The sequence below is a fragment of the Haematobia irritans genome, chromosome 2, assembly GCF_050003625.1.
Source record: "Haematobia irritans isolate KBUSLIRL chromosome 2, ASM5000362v1, whole genome shotgun sequence".
Lineage (NCBI taxonomy): Eukaryota > Metazoa > Arthropoda > Insecta > Diptera > Muscidae > Haematobia > Haematobia irritans.
This window is the reverse complement of record NC_134398.1, coordinates 120,306,176-120,320,146: the sequence shown is the minus strand read 5'-3', so window position 1 is coordinate 120,320,146 and position 13,971 is coordinate 120,306,176. Positions and strand designations below refer to the sequence as shown.

General features: G+C 34.9%; 1 protein-coding gene across 7 annotated transcripts in view; it reads left to right on the top strand.

Annotated features, from left to right (window-relative positions):
- Wdr62 (WD repeat domain 62) overlaps positions 1–13,971 on the top strand; it is a 613,801-nt gene that overhangs the window by 316,520 nt on the left and 283,310 nt on the right. The window contains exon 1 of one of the 7 annotated variants that reach the window (XM_075296007.1): positions 1,864–2,419. The exons of 4 other annotated variants lie outside the window; for them this stretch is intronic. The gene's annotated coding sequence lies outside the window, so the exon portion shown is untranslated. Of the gene's footprint in view, positions 1–1,863; positions 2,420–13,971 lie in introns of those variants that run through there. 2 more of the 7 variants (XM_075295998.1, XM_075295999.1) reach the window with 2 other exon arrangements.

The following is a 13,971-nucleotide window of genomic DNA, read 5'->3' as shown; positions in this document are numbered from 1 at the left end:
AGTCAAATCCAGTTGTTTGATACCAGTGTTTGTAGCATGTTTTCGTTGTTGTTTTTATCGCTATTGCTGGCCCTGCTCACAGCTCACATGAAATCGTCGTGTGCCCCATTGTTGGGGCTGGGTGGCTAAAAAGGCAGCTTGTTGTTGTTAGTACGCTTTAGTCATTTTCCCCGAAAACATTTCAGGCTCTCGTGTTGTTTTTTTTTATTTGGGTTACTCTGTCCCTTCGTGAACTTTAAAGTTTCGTTGTGTTTAAGATTTTAACACCCTGTGTGTGAGCTCATGTGTGTATGCGTACGGATTTCGTGTGAATGAAAAATCACTTTTGCATTTCATTTTGAAGAGTTGTGTGAATAAAATAAAAAGAAGAGAATACTCATATAGAAAACAATGTTGCCACAAGGAAGCTTTCATAAATTGTTCAAGTATTTATTGTTACAAAAAACAGCGCATTTTAAAAGAATATAAAAAATAAAAATAAACGAGTCTACAGTCTACGGGACTAATTTTTAACAATTTCATGTTTTTTTTCTCGTTGCAATAACGCAAGTTGTCCCCAACATAAAGAACTATATTCGAAAAAATGACTCAACACTGGCTGGGTAGCAATACCAAAATCCTTCACAGGGAGATCTTAAGAAACCGAAAAGGTTGATAGTCATTTATCTTAGAACTTTTATTGATCAAAGGTTACTTTGAAAGCTGTCCAAATTAGTAAACCACTACAAGGGATTTAATATTGTTCAGAGTCGCGACAGCTATAGCAACGAGCGAAAAAGCATACAGGACACATCACAATATAGCCGGATAACAATACAAGTTTAATATTAAATCTATGTTCTTGTATGAGCTAATCACAATATCCTTGCCCGTTTCCTCGATTTACAATAGCAATTTTTTGTGATTAATTTCTCATATAGCATGAAATTAGAAGTGTTAAAGCGTCATAAATAATCACAGCAGTAAATATTTATTACTATTTGAGCACTTTATACATTAGGTTTGGTTAGGTGGCAGCTCGATATATCAGGCTCACTTAGACTATTCAGTCCATTGTGATACCACAGTGGTGAACTTCTCCCTTATCACTGAGTGCTGCCCGATTCCATGTTAAGCTCAATGACAAAGGAGGTCCTTTTTATAGCCGAGTCCGAACGGCTTTCCACATTGCAGTGAAACCACTTAGAGAAGCTTTGAAACCCTCAGAAATGTCACCAGCATTACTGAGGTGGGATAATCCACCGCTGAAAAACTTTTTGGTGTTCGGTCGAAGCAGGAATCGAAGCCACGACCTTGTGTATGCAAGGCGTGAATGCTAACCATTGCACCACGACGGCTCACTTTATACATTAAAAATGTACGATTTCAATTATTTTCTGCTATTGTTTTTAAACAGTTTATACCAGGGTTGCATATCTTTGGACATGTCCTGGATAAACGACTAAGCTGTATTCTTTTAGTTCGGCTTGGCTATTCAGTACTAAAAGAAAATAAGCATATTTAAGCTTTTGGATAATCCCATTAATACCCACTATAAGGTTGGTAAAACCTCAACATTAAATACAAAACTGGCAACACTGTAAGAAAGTTTCAGTACGAGTCGAGTGAGTGTGTAGCCATTCTTTGATTTTACGATGATCTTTCGTTTTTTCGCCCTCTTTATTTTGATCATCATATTCGCATTTCTATCAGGCCCACATTGCCTTTAGTGGCATCGCAGTAAACGTCGCTGCCTCTCCCGCTGTGCAAAAGAAGAAGGCTGCGCCGCAGCTATGGGTGGCGATTGTCGGAATGAGCCAAACGGTGGTTTACCATGCGCTTAGTGTTGGCGCAGCATTTAGTCTCGTTCGTGGCATTCACAATAGACGATGGACGGGCTGTTGTGGCAAGCTTAAAAGTCTGTGGAAAAGTGCAACATAATTTTTTAATAATTAAAACAAAGAAAAGAATACAAACGAATTGTATCTTAAAAACAACAAAAACATTTTTTTAACTAACGACCTCTCCAAATTTTTCAAGTTTGTTCGTGTGTGTGTGATTTGGAAATGATCTCTCTTTAGAATTCGAATGCTAATAGCTCTCATTGTGGTTACTCTAATTAACGAAGCAATTAACTGTTCGTTCAATTGGTCGGTTCGTCGGTCAATGTCGCATTATCAGTGAAATGCAAGCATAGCAAATCCACCCCCACCCCAAAATGCCAGCATAAAAAAGAGATGCTACCAACCCCCCGTCTACCAATACCAGTGTAGTAGTGGTGTAAAAGTGTTGTGCAATGAGAAAAAAAAATCTTAAAAAAATGAAAGAAAACAACAAAGAATGAAATGGAAGTAAATTCTAAACAAAAATAATTGCAAAATAATTCATCATCAGCCAAAACAAAAAGTGTCTTTTCGGTCCGTGCAATTTGGCAATTTCGGTTGGTAGAGTGTTTGTTTGTTGTTGCTGTTGTCGATGGCTTGCAAGCTGTATAGACAAAATTCTATGACTATATATCTCTCTTCTATCCGATTATATATGAGAGTGTTGTCATTATGTATTTTGTTGCGTATTTATTATTGCTATTGTTGTTGTTGTTTTTTTTTTTTTTTTAAATATATACTATTTATTTGTCTACAATACTTACAACTACTACGAGTATATGATACCTCATGTAACCTGTTGTTGCGGCGTTTTGTGTGTTTTTATGGTACTGACCTCCATTCCATAACACTCGCACTATTCATTCATTCACTTGTTCTCTACACATTACACAGTAGGGGCAAAATTGTGGGAAAAACTCAAGCATACTATACGTGTTATATCCTCCGAGGAGAAATGGTTTTATGACTGACAGCTTTTAAATCCATAATCACAAAAAATACAAAAATTGTTTTAATGGAAGTAAAAAACGGGATATTTTTAAAATGATTGAGAATTTATTAAAAAAAACGCAATTGTAACTGACTTATTGACCGTTCATTGTCATTATTATATATAACTCCCATATAATCCGGCCCTTTTCTAACTCTCTAATGACCATGCAAAAATTGGTTCATATCGGTTCGTAATTATTTGGAGACACTCCTGTATATACCGGTCACTAATGGCAATTTCGATTGGGGAAAAAGGTGAAACATTCTCGAAATTGATAACAAAATATGAAGGATACGGTCATTGCTTTTGGGTCCTGTATTTCTCACAATATTATGAATTAACAATAACTTTGGAATGGCACTATCATTTGGGCGAAAATACATTGAGGGAAAAAGTAGTGTAACACCAAGGCAACATATTTTTTGCGAAACGAAAACGCCCTAACTGAATTATTTATGGACTAACATACAATTTAGAAGACGATGTTAAGAAGTTTTAAGATACCTCGTCATCGGCATGTGTTACTACAACCCAAGTAATTCGATTGTGGATTACAGCCTTTAGTAGGAGTTTCTACGCAATCCATGGTGAAGGGCACATACGATTCGGCCTGGCCGAACTTACGGCCGTATATACTTGTTTTTGTTTACTGTTACCAAAAAAGTAAAAACAAACACTTATAAATTGTACTATTTTATTAAAGTACGAATTCTATGATGTTGCAATCAATAGTAAAAATAAAAAATTAATACAAGTATATATGGCCGTAAGTTCGGCCAGGCCGAAGCTTATGTACCCTCCACCGAAGCTTGTGTACCCTCCACCATCGATTGCGATTCTAAACACTGCCATCCACAATCGAATTATTTGAGTTGCGGTAACGCTTGCTGATTGCAAGGTATCTTAAAACCTCCTAAAATGTTGACAAAATTTTCTATAGAAATAAAATTTTTGTAGATTATTTTTGTCTCGAGTGGCAACCATGATTATGAACCGATATGGACCAATTTTTGTGTGATTGAGGATCGACTATATAACTATAGACCGATATGGACCAATTTTGGTATGGTTGTTAGCGGCCATATACTAACACCACGATCCAAATTTGAACCGGATCGGATGAATTTTGCTCCTCCAAGAGGCTCCGTAGTTCAAACCTGGAGAACGATTTCTATGTGGGCTATATAGAGTTATGGACTGATATGGACCAATTCTCGCACGGTTGTTAGATACCATAACTAACACCATGTTCCAAATTTCAACCGGATCGAATGAAATTTGCTTCTCTTAGAGTAGTCTTGTGTCGTTCCGGAACGAAGTTCCAATGAACGGTTCACTAAAGGGAACGATTGTCACTAGTTCCATCTCTCCCGCTCTCATCGTTCCTTTTGTCATTTATTTTTATTTTCACTCCATCGTTCGTGGATCGCAGTTTAATTTGTTAACTTTTGTTTGACAAATAGTTATTGCTAATCCGTTCATTTTGGCGCGTGTGTATATTAAATAGGATCATTGTGTATATTAAATAGGATCATTTGTTCACAAAACAAAACAAAAAATTCAAATTTAAGCTTAGTTACTTTCTTAAAATCCCCATTTCATTCTTTATTTTTTTTTTTCTAACTAACATATTTGAAGAAAATTCACTCAATTTTCCATATTTTTCGTATCTATTATTTGACCACGAACTTCGTTGCACAAAGTAAACAAATAATGTCATGTCTGTCTTTAGTAGAAGACAAGTATAAAAAGCCGGAACGATTTGAAGGAACTAGTTCCTTTCTACAAAAGGAACGATGAGTCCGAATCACTAAGGTGAACGATTTTGCCTAAGACTATCTTAGAGGCTCCGCAAGCCAAATCTGGGGATCGGTTTATATGGGGGCTATATAAAATTATGAACCGATGTGGACCAATTTTTGCATGGTTGTTAGAGATCATATACCAAAACCAAGTACCAAATTTCAGCCGGATCGGATAAAATTTGCTTCTCTTTGAGGCTCCGCAAGCCAAATCTGGGGATCGGTTTATATGGGGGCTATATAAAATTATGAACCGATGTGGACCAATTTTTGCATGGTTGTTAGAGACCATATACCAACACCATGTACCAAATTTCAGCCAGAACGGAAGAAATATGCTTATCTTAGAAGCTCCGCAAGCCAAATCTGAGGGTCCGTTTTATGGGGGCTATACGTAAAAGTGGACTGATATGGCCCATTTTCAATAACATCCGACCTACATCAATAACAACTACTTGTGCCAAGTTTCAAGTCGATAGCTTGTTTCGTTCGGAAGTTAGCGTGATTTCAACAGACGGACGGACGGACGGACTTGCTTAGATCGACTCAGAATTTCACCACGACCCAGAATATATATACTTTATGGGGTCTTAGAGCAATATTTCGATGTGTTACAAACGGAATTACAAAGTTAATATACTCCTCATCCTATGGTGGAGGGTATAATAATTATTGGAAGAAAAAAATAATAATAAAATTTTAAATAATAAATAATAAAATAATAATAAAATTTAAAAAATCAATAAAGTCAAGTTATCACATTTAATTGCGCCACTTTTACGAATTTTATAAAAAAAAAATTTGTGAACCCCTAAAACAGTATTGGTTCATTTCTCAAGTGGAAAATAAAGGAAACAAGCTGATATTTATGTTTCTTCCAATATCTAATTGATACGGAACCACCACTTTCTAGCCTTGAATATTCCTCGTTCCATTCAACAACAAAAATTATTTTTATTTGTGGACCGAAATTCGCAGATTGAGTGCGAATTAATGAACGTGGGCATAAAAAAACATACTTCTTAAAAATTAATTGCTTTCATTAGAAAATGTCAATTAATTTTTTAATTGAATCAATTATTTTTTATCCGAATTAGTGTTTTGTTTGATTAAAAAATTGATTGTTAGAAATAAATGTTTAATTAAAAATTGATTGTTAGAAATAAATGTTTAATTAAAAATTAAAAATATTTCCATCACTTATTTAACTGACATAGTCTTCCGAGTTTGATTTAAAAATTGATTGTATCAAGTTTTTTAACTAAAAATTAAAAAAAAATTCAATCATTGATTTAAATAACTTAATAAATCTATCTTGATTAAAAAGTGAATTGTAGCAAAATTTATTAATAGAAAAAATTTCAACTTCAATCAACTTCAATCAACTTTTTAATTGGAAATATTTTGGTGATATTTTTTTCTGTCCAGCATAAAATTATTTCACATCTCTTCCATCATCTCCCACTGTGTCTTAATCATTCATCCAAACTAAAAATGCCCAAAGTGCAAATAATCAACAAATTCAATCTTTTCGTCTTTCTGGTTTTGTTTTTCGCTGATTCTTTAGTGCTGTATATTCTATCATCCGAGCTTGTGTTTGTTTTTTTATCTGGACTCGGTTACATAGCTCTTCATGCCACCAATTATCCACTGTTGGCCTTTCTGATTATGTAAAATAATGGATTTATTAAATTTTTGTTTGTGTAGTTTAGAGGGGAATTTTCTATGTCATGGTGAGTGCTTTTCTGGAGCATAAAATTGTACGTGAAAAAAAAATTACATGGCAAAATAAGTGTTTCTGTGGAAAGTAGAAAAAAAGCTCAGTCATAACCTAAGGGATCACATTTACGAAAAATGACCACCAAGGGATTTTTTAACCGGAAAACATTTTGTAAGAAAACAAAGAGAAGCCAAAAGAAATTGTTGCAAAAAAGCTTACTAATGTCCGTTAAAAATATGTTGCATATAAGTGCAAAAAGTGTGAGACAACAAGACATAATTAGCGTTAGCTTAGACCATGCAATATCTGATAATCTACTTAGCACATATTCCACCCTTCGCCCTTTAACCTTTATGAGCTACAATATAAATTGGTGAAATTTTAAAACAAAAAAGTGCTAAATACCCAAGCTGAAACGTATATACCTTCCACCACGTATTTGAATTTTATGAGTTTAATGCATAGCATATTCTTTTAGCTCATCCCTGGGGGAAATTAGTTCAAATTGCTACTGACGGACTTTTCACAATACTTGTACCGGTTGCTCCAGTTTATTGCAATTTTTAGAATTTCATATAATTTATTAAGGCCTATATTCTTTTTATATTGAAATTGGATCTTCACATTTACTGAAACACAAGTATTACAATAATCTGTTGTTCTTTCAAAGATTTTCCATTCCGTTGCGAACCGGATAGTGATAATGAAGAGGTTGTCCAAAATTGGTTCATGAGGACCTGCCTATTCGCTGGTCGTACTGAACTGTCTTAGGACTTGTTCTTTGGAATGATATGTTTTGACCAGATCTGGGACTGGTGCATACACAAAAAAAAAAAAACAAATAATTCTTTCCTCCCAAGTGAAATTTAAAGCAAGCAATCATGGTTTTATTTTTCAAGCGCAGTTCCTGCTTTCCTCCAAGCAATTTGACGTCTATTTATTCCAAATATACAAAAATTGCTTTCGTCTGAAAATACAACTTGTTTCCAGAATTCTGGGGTCTCATATTTATGTACTTACCCATAGCAAATTCTATGAGTTGTAGCTGCGTAGCCACTGGGCTACGCAGCTATTATGGTCAACAACAGACAATTATCGCTATAGCCATGAACGCACAAGCAAACCATATAGTCAATCAGTTATATTTATAGAGCTTAGTTTTGGGCGCCCACAGGCCGATGTAAAGAAACTTTATTTAACAGAAATATACCTTTTAGTTGGCCACTTTCTCAAAACTACAACTTTTGGAAACTGAAAAATTTAATTTTACATTTAAGATTTCGAAAGCATGTTTTAATAGGAAACCTCAAACTGAGTTTTATTTAAGACATAAAGATAGAAAAGACCAGTGTTTAATATAAACAAAATGGGTTATGATTTTGTAATAAAAAGTATTTTTATACCCTGCGCCACACTGTGGAAATCCGTTAAGATTTACATATAGCTCCCATATATATGTTTTTCCAATTTGGGCAAAAATGGCCAAACAATTTTAAAAATGACTCAAATTTTCCTATACCTCAAATACATATTTATCGGCCGATCAATCAATCATATATGCACTTTTGCGAAATTGCATAACAATGGCTTTAGATTCATATATTTCCCATAATGTTTTTACTAACATTGTGATCTGCTCCAGGGCGTTAGCCGATGTAAAATTTGAGTCTAGATATTTCGTAGAAGTAATTTTTTTCCAATAGCTTCAGAATTAAATATATTTATATGAGACCATAAACCTTTATATATAGCACCCAAGAAATTTGTCTGTTATCAAAAATGTAGATCTTTAAAGTAGTACAGGGTACGATATAGTTGGTCCCGCTCGACTTTAGATTTTCCTTACTTCGTTTTTATTGCAAAACGAAAATTTTATGACAAATTTGTTTGTTGCTGATAAAGATTTGAACTTTTTCAAATAATTGAAAAATCTGCAAGACCATGACCATTTTGCAAATGGTTTTCTTTAGGTATATACACCAGATAGTACCAGTGTTGCCAGTGTTTTTCTGGCTCATTTCCCCAAATTGGGACCAGAAATCCCCAACTTCAAATTAAAATTCCTCACAAAAATCCCCAATAAATTTTTGACAAGTTTTTTATCAAGAAACCAATCACAATGTATTTGTGAACAAAAATGTTCTTCTGAATAAAAATTTAAAAGTAATAAAATTGGGTGGTGGATCAGTATGAAGTTGAAATTCTTTATTATATTCATTATTTCTATATTTATAGGGCATATTATCCAAATCAGTGAGGAATACTTATGAGGGAAAACATTTAGGCCCGAGTCCTCACGAAATGATTTCACAATTGCAGAATAATGTATAAGTAAAGCTAAGTAAAATATATAAATTAATGCTTAGGTCCCCAATATAAAATCCTATGTCTGCTTCTAGCCCAGGTGCTCTATTTTTGCTCTATTGTGAGCCTTTGAATAAAGAGGGGTACAGGATCACAGATTCGTCTGAAAAAAAATATATAATATGGAAATTGGTAAAAAAGAATGTCTGTATACCACATTGTTTTCAAAAAAATTATGTTTGTGTGTGTGTTTTTTTTTTAAACAGTGGTTGTATCTTAAAAAATACAGTGCGCATTAATCTACGTTTTTATTTACAAATAAATAATTTGATTTTAGAAGAGAATAGATATAGATATAGACATTTTTGCACTACACAGTTTTTTACCAACATTACTTTCATCTCTGGTATATATTTTTTTAATTCCAAATTGTAGGTTTTTAAATTTTTGGTCAAAATTTGATTTTTAATTTTGACTGCAGATCACTCAGAAGTGCAACAAATTTTCCGGAAAACATATTTTTAGAAATAACGTTATGATGTATTAAATGCAACAAACTTGATTTCAAAGAATTCAGTAAAAATGAAATAAATGTAAATATGATAAATATAGTTTTTTATTTGCATATTCAGGACCTTGAAATCTCATTTTAGAACAGATCTAGAAATAACCAAAAAAGTAAAAATTTTAAAAGGTAAGATTTTTTTCTGGTTGTATCTTAAAAGATACAGCGCGCATTTAAGGGTTAATAATGTAGAAATAACAAGTATATACGGCCATAAAGGGTGATACGGTCAAAATTTGGTCAAGGGAAAACGCGTGTAAATCGGTGAAATCATTTATTTAAAAAATCAAATTAAATTTCTTTTTCAAGTTCAATTAGTATAAAATTCAGGAAAAATATTCAGTTAGGCTTTCGCTTTTCCAGATCCGAATTGCCGGGCCTCACGCTTGACACCTGCCAACAGATTTTGTACAGCCACCTTGTCCACCTTCTTCGCCGCAGAAAGCCAGTTTGCCTTGAACTGTTGCTCGTCCTTAGCAGTTTTTTTGGTCTTCTTTAGGTTCCGCTTGACAATAGCCCAGTATTTCTCAATTGGGCGGAGCTCTGGCGTGTTGGGAGGGTTCTTGTCCTTGGGAACCACCTGCACGTTATTGGCGGCGTACCACTCCATGGCCTTTTTACTGTAATGGCTAGATGCCAAATCCGGCCAAAACAGTACGGAACAACCGTGTTTCTTCGGGAAAGGCAGCAGACGTTTATTCAAACACTCTTTCACGTAAATTTCTTGGTTGACAGTCCCGGAAGCTATGAAAATGCTGCTTTTCAAGCCACAGGTACAGATGGCTTGCCAAACCAGAACTTTGACAGTTTTATGTGCTTGAAAATATCTGCTACCTTTCCCCTTCCTTTTGCCGTTTAAAACTCCTGTCCCGGAAGCTGCTTGTAGTCGGCTTTGACGTAGGTTTCGTCGTCCATTATCACGCAGTCAAACTTCGTCAGCATCGTCGTGTACAGCCTCCGGGATCGCGCTTTGGCCGTCGTATTTTGTTTATCATCGCGATTTGGAGTCACTACCTTCTTGTAAGTCGATAGTCCGGCTCGTTTTTTTGGCTCGATGCACGGTTGTAGACGATACACCCAGCTTATTTGCGGCATCTCGGAGAGAGAGGTTAGGGTTTGGCTTGAAACTACCGGCAACTCTCTTTGTCGTCTCAGCGGCTTCCGGTTTTCGATTTCCCCCCGATCCAGACTTCCTTGCAGTCGGCAAACGTTCCCCAAACACTTTAATTACATTTGTAACGGTTGATTTGGCAACTTTTAGCGATTTTGCCAGCTTTGCGTGCGAGTAGCTCGGATTTTTGCGATGCGCGAGCAAAATTTTGATACGCTGCTCTTCTTGCTTGGACGGCATTTTGACAACTGAAGAGTGAATTCCAAAATCAAAATAGGAGCAACATTCTACACACACACACCTTCAAAATGAGGGGTGTTCAGGTTTTTTTTTTAATGCAAAATTGAAAGAAATACGTCATGTTTATATTGACCAAATTTTGACCGTATCACCCTTTAAGTTCGGCCAGGCCGAATCTTATGTACCCTCCACCATGGATTGCGTAGAAACTTCTACGAAAGACTGTCATCCACAATCGAATTACTTGGGTTGTGGTATCTTAAAACTTCTTAACATCGTTTTCTAAATTGTGAGTTAGTCCATACGTGGTAGAAAGCCAGAATTGAAGTATGGGGGTCGTTTATATGGGTGATATATCCAATTATGAATTTGATATGGACCAATTTTTGTGTGATTGGGGATCGATTTATCTGAGGGCTATATATAACTATAGACCGATATGGTCCTAGTTAGGCGTGGTCATATACTAGCACAATGTACCAAATTTCAACTGACTCGGATGAAATTTGCTCCTCCAAGAGGCTCCAAAACCAAATGTCGGGATCGATTTATATGGGGGCAATATATGATTACGGACTGATAAGGACCACTTTTGGCATGGCTGTTAAATATTATATACTACCACCACGTACCAAATTTCAACCAGATCGGATGAATTTTGCTTCTCCAAAAGGCACCGGAGGTCAAATCTGGGGATCGGTTTATATGGGGGCTACATATAATTATGGACTGATATGAATCAATTCCTGCATGGTTGCTGGATACCATATACTAACATCACGTACCAAATTTCAACCGAATCCGCTGAATTTTGCACATCCATGAGGCTCCGGAGGTCTAATCTGGGGATCGGTTTATATGAGGGCTATATATAATTATGGACCGATATAGACCAATTCCTGGATGGTTGTCAGAGACCATATACTAACACCATGTACCAAATTTCAACCGGATCGGATGAATTTTGCTCTTCCAAGAAGCTCCGCAAGCCAAATCTGAGCGTCGGTTTATATGGGGGCTATACGTAAAAATGGTCCGATATGGCCCATTTGCAATACCATCTGACCTAAATCAATAACAACTACTTGTGCCAGGTTTCAAGTCGATAGCTTGTTTCGTTCGGAAGTTAGCGTGATTGCAACAGACGGACGGACGAACATGCTCAGATCGACTCAGAATTTCATCACGACTCAGAATATATATACTTTGTGGGGTCTTAGAGCAATATTTGGATGTGCTACAAACGGAATGACAAAGTTAATATACACCCCCCCCCCCCCCATCGTATGGTGTAGGGTATAAAGAGAATTTCTTGTAATCCATTATTGTATACTGAACCGAGTTTGAGCAAATCCCCATATTTATAGAAATTCCCTACAAAATCAGAAATGTCGAACCCATTCACAAAAAAATAACCTCATTTTGGGAGAAAAATCCCCAATACTGGCAACACAGGCTAGTACTGTAGCAGTCCTGGAGTTGATCAATTTTCCGTAGGGATTGCTCAAATTTCCATTAAAATTAAAAAAAAAAATTAAAATCATTGAAAATTAAAATTATTTTTTTATTTTCGTCAGTCAAGAGACTACTCATTAGCCATAGTATGATTCAAAATATATTTCATGTTTATTTCTTTATCAAAATTCTATTTTACCAAATTACGAAAGCTGTTGGAGTATTCTTTCGGCGTTTCGCTTAATGATATAAAAACGACCTTTGGCGCTTAGATAATCTGCTAATGTATTTTGCAAACTATTATCAGGCCATATCCAATTAAAAAAAAAAAGTACAAGTGAGTAAATTTGCACATTTTTTATTCTACTCGAGAATAAAAGATTGCAAATTGAATAGGCAAATAAAAGTCTCACTGCAACCATTGAAAACATTAAAGAAAAAATTTAAAATTAAATTCGCTTTTAACGAGACACTATCATCGTTATTACATTCAAATAATGAAAATTGTTGGTAGTTGGTACAATCTGCTATTGATAACACCACCAGGTAGTCAATAAACGTAGCACCTTGTATGCGACTTAACGATCCAGATTGGAGGAAGACCATCGAAGACAGACATTTAAAAAAAGGGGTATCATTACCATTCATATGAAATTTTATATTCCCGCATTCGATATAGGTGTGTTTACGTTTGTTTTTTTTTTTTTTTTTTTTTTTTTTTTTTTTTTTGTAGTCTATTAAGAATCTTACGTTCGGTTTCCTTCTATCTTTGCGAATAAAAACCCAAATTATTGATAAGATTGCGAAGTGAAGGTTCTCCACAACAAAAGGCAACAAAATACAACCAGAAATAGAATACCACCAGACCCAGCAAGCTGAAAAACAGCCTCAGTTTGGTTTTTCTGTTAATTTGAAATTTGTTTGACTATCAAAAATTCATTGAGAGAAAAAATTATGAAGTCGCTGTCGATGCTGCCGTTAACGTTTACGATATCGTCTGAAGCTATCGTCTTCATTGTAGTTGCCTTTTGCTAGTTATCATAAACAAAACAGAAAAAAATTGTTTTGTGTTATTTTTTTTTATTTTTTACTTTTTGTTGTTGTTGTTTATTTTTTTGTATAATAAGAGGTGTCATTATCACGACAACAAATACAAATACTTGATGACTTTTCAGTATTATTTTGCGCAAAAAGTTTTTTTTTTTTTACTCTCCCTCACAAAATTTTTATTCCAAACCCTAATGTTAGAAATTAGGGATGGCATTCAATGAATTTACGAATATGATTACATAGAAATTTAGTGTAATAAATTTTGGAATTAGTTTATACAAAATTAAATTAAAACTAATTTCTGATTTCGTTTGGGAAAAAGTGCTGCCACAATGTTGGCGAAACCCCCTGCAAAGACGACACGTTTGCGTTTGAAAACGAACAAAAATGTGCCACACTGACACAAAATAATAAAAAACAAGTAAGGAAAGTCTAAAGTCGGGCGGGGCCGACTATATTATACCCTGCACCACTTTGTAGATCTAATTTTTCGATACCATATCACATCCGTCAAATGTGTTGAGGGCTATATATAAAGGTTTGTCCCAAATACATACATTTAAATATCACTCGATCTGGACAGAATTTTATAGCCTTCTACAAAATCTATAAACTCAAAATTTAAGTCGGCTAATGCACTAGGGTGGTAAAAAAAAGGGAAACGTTTAAATCTGAAGCACTTTTAAGGAAACTTCGAAAAAGTTTATTTATGATTTATCGCTCGATATATATGTATTAGAAGTTTAGGAAAATTAGAGTCATATTGAAAACTTTTCGACTAAGCAGTGGCGATTTTACAAGGAAAATGTTGGTATTGTGACCATTTTTGTCGAAATCAGAAAAACATACATATGGGAGCTATATCTAA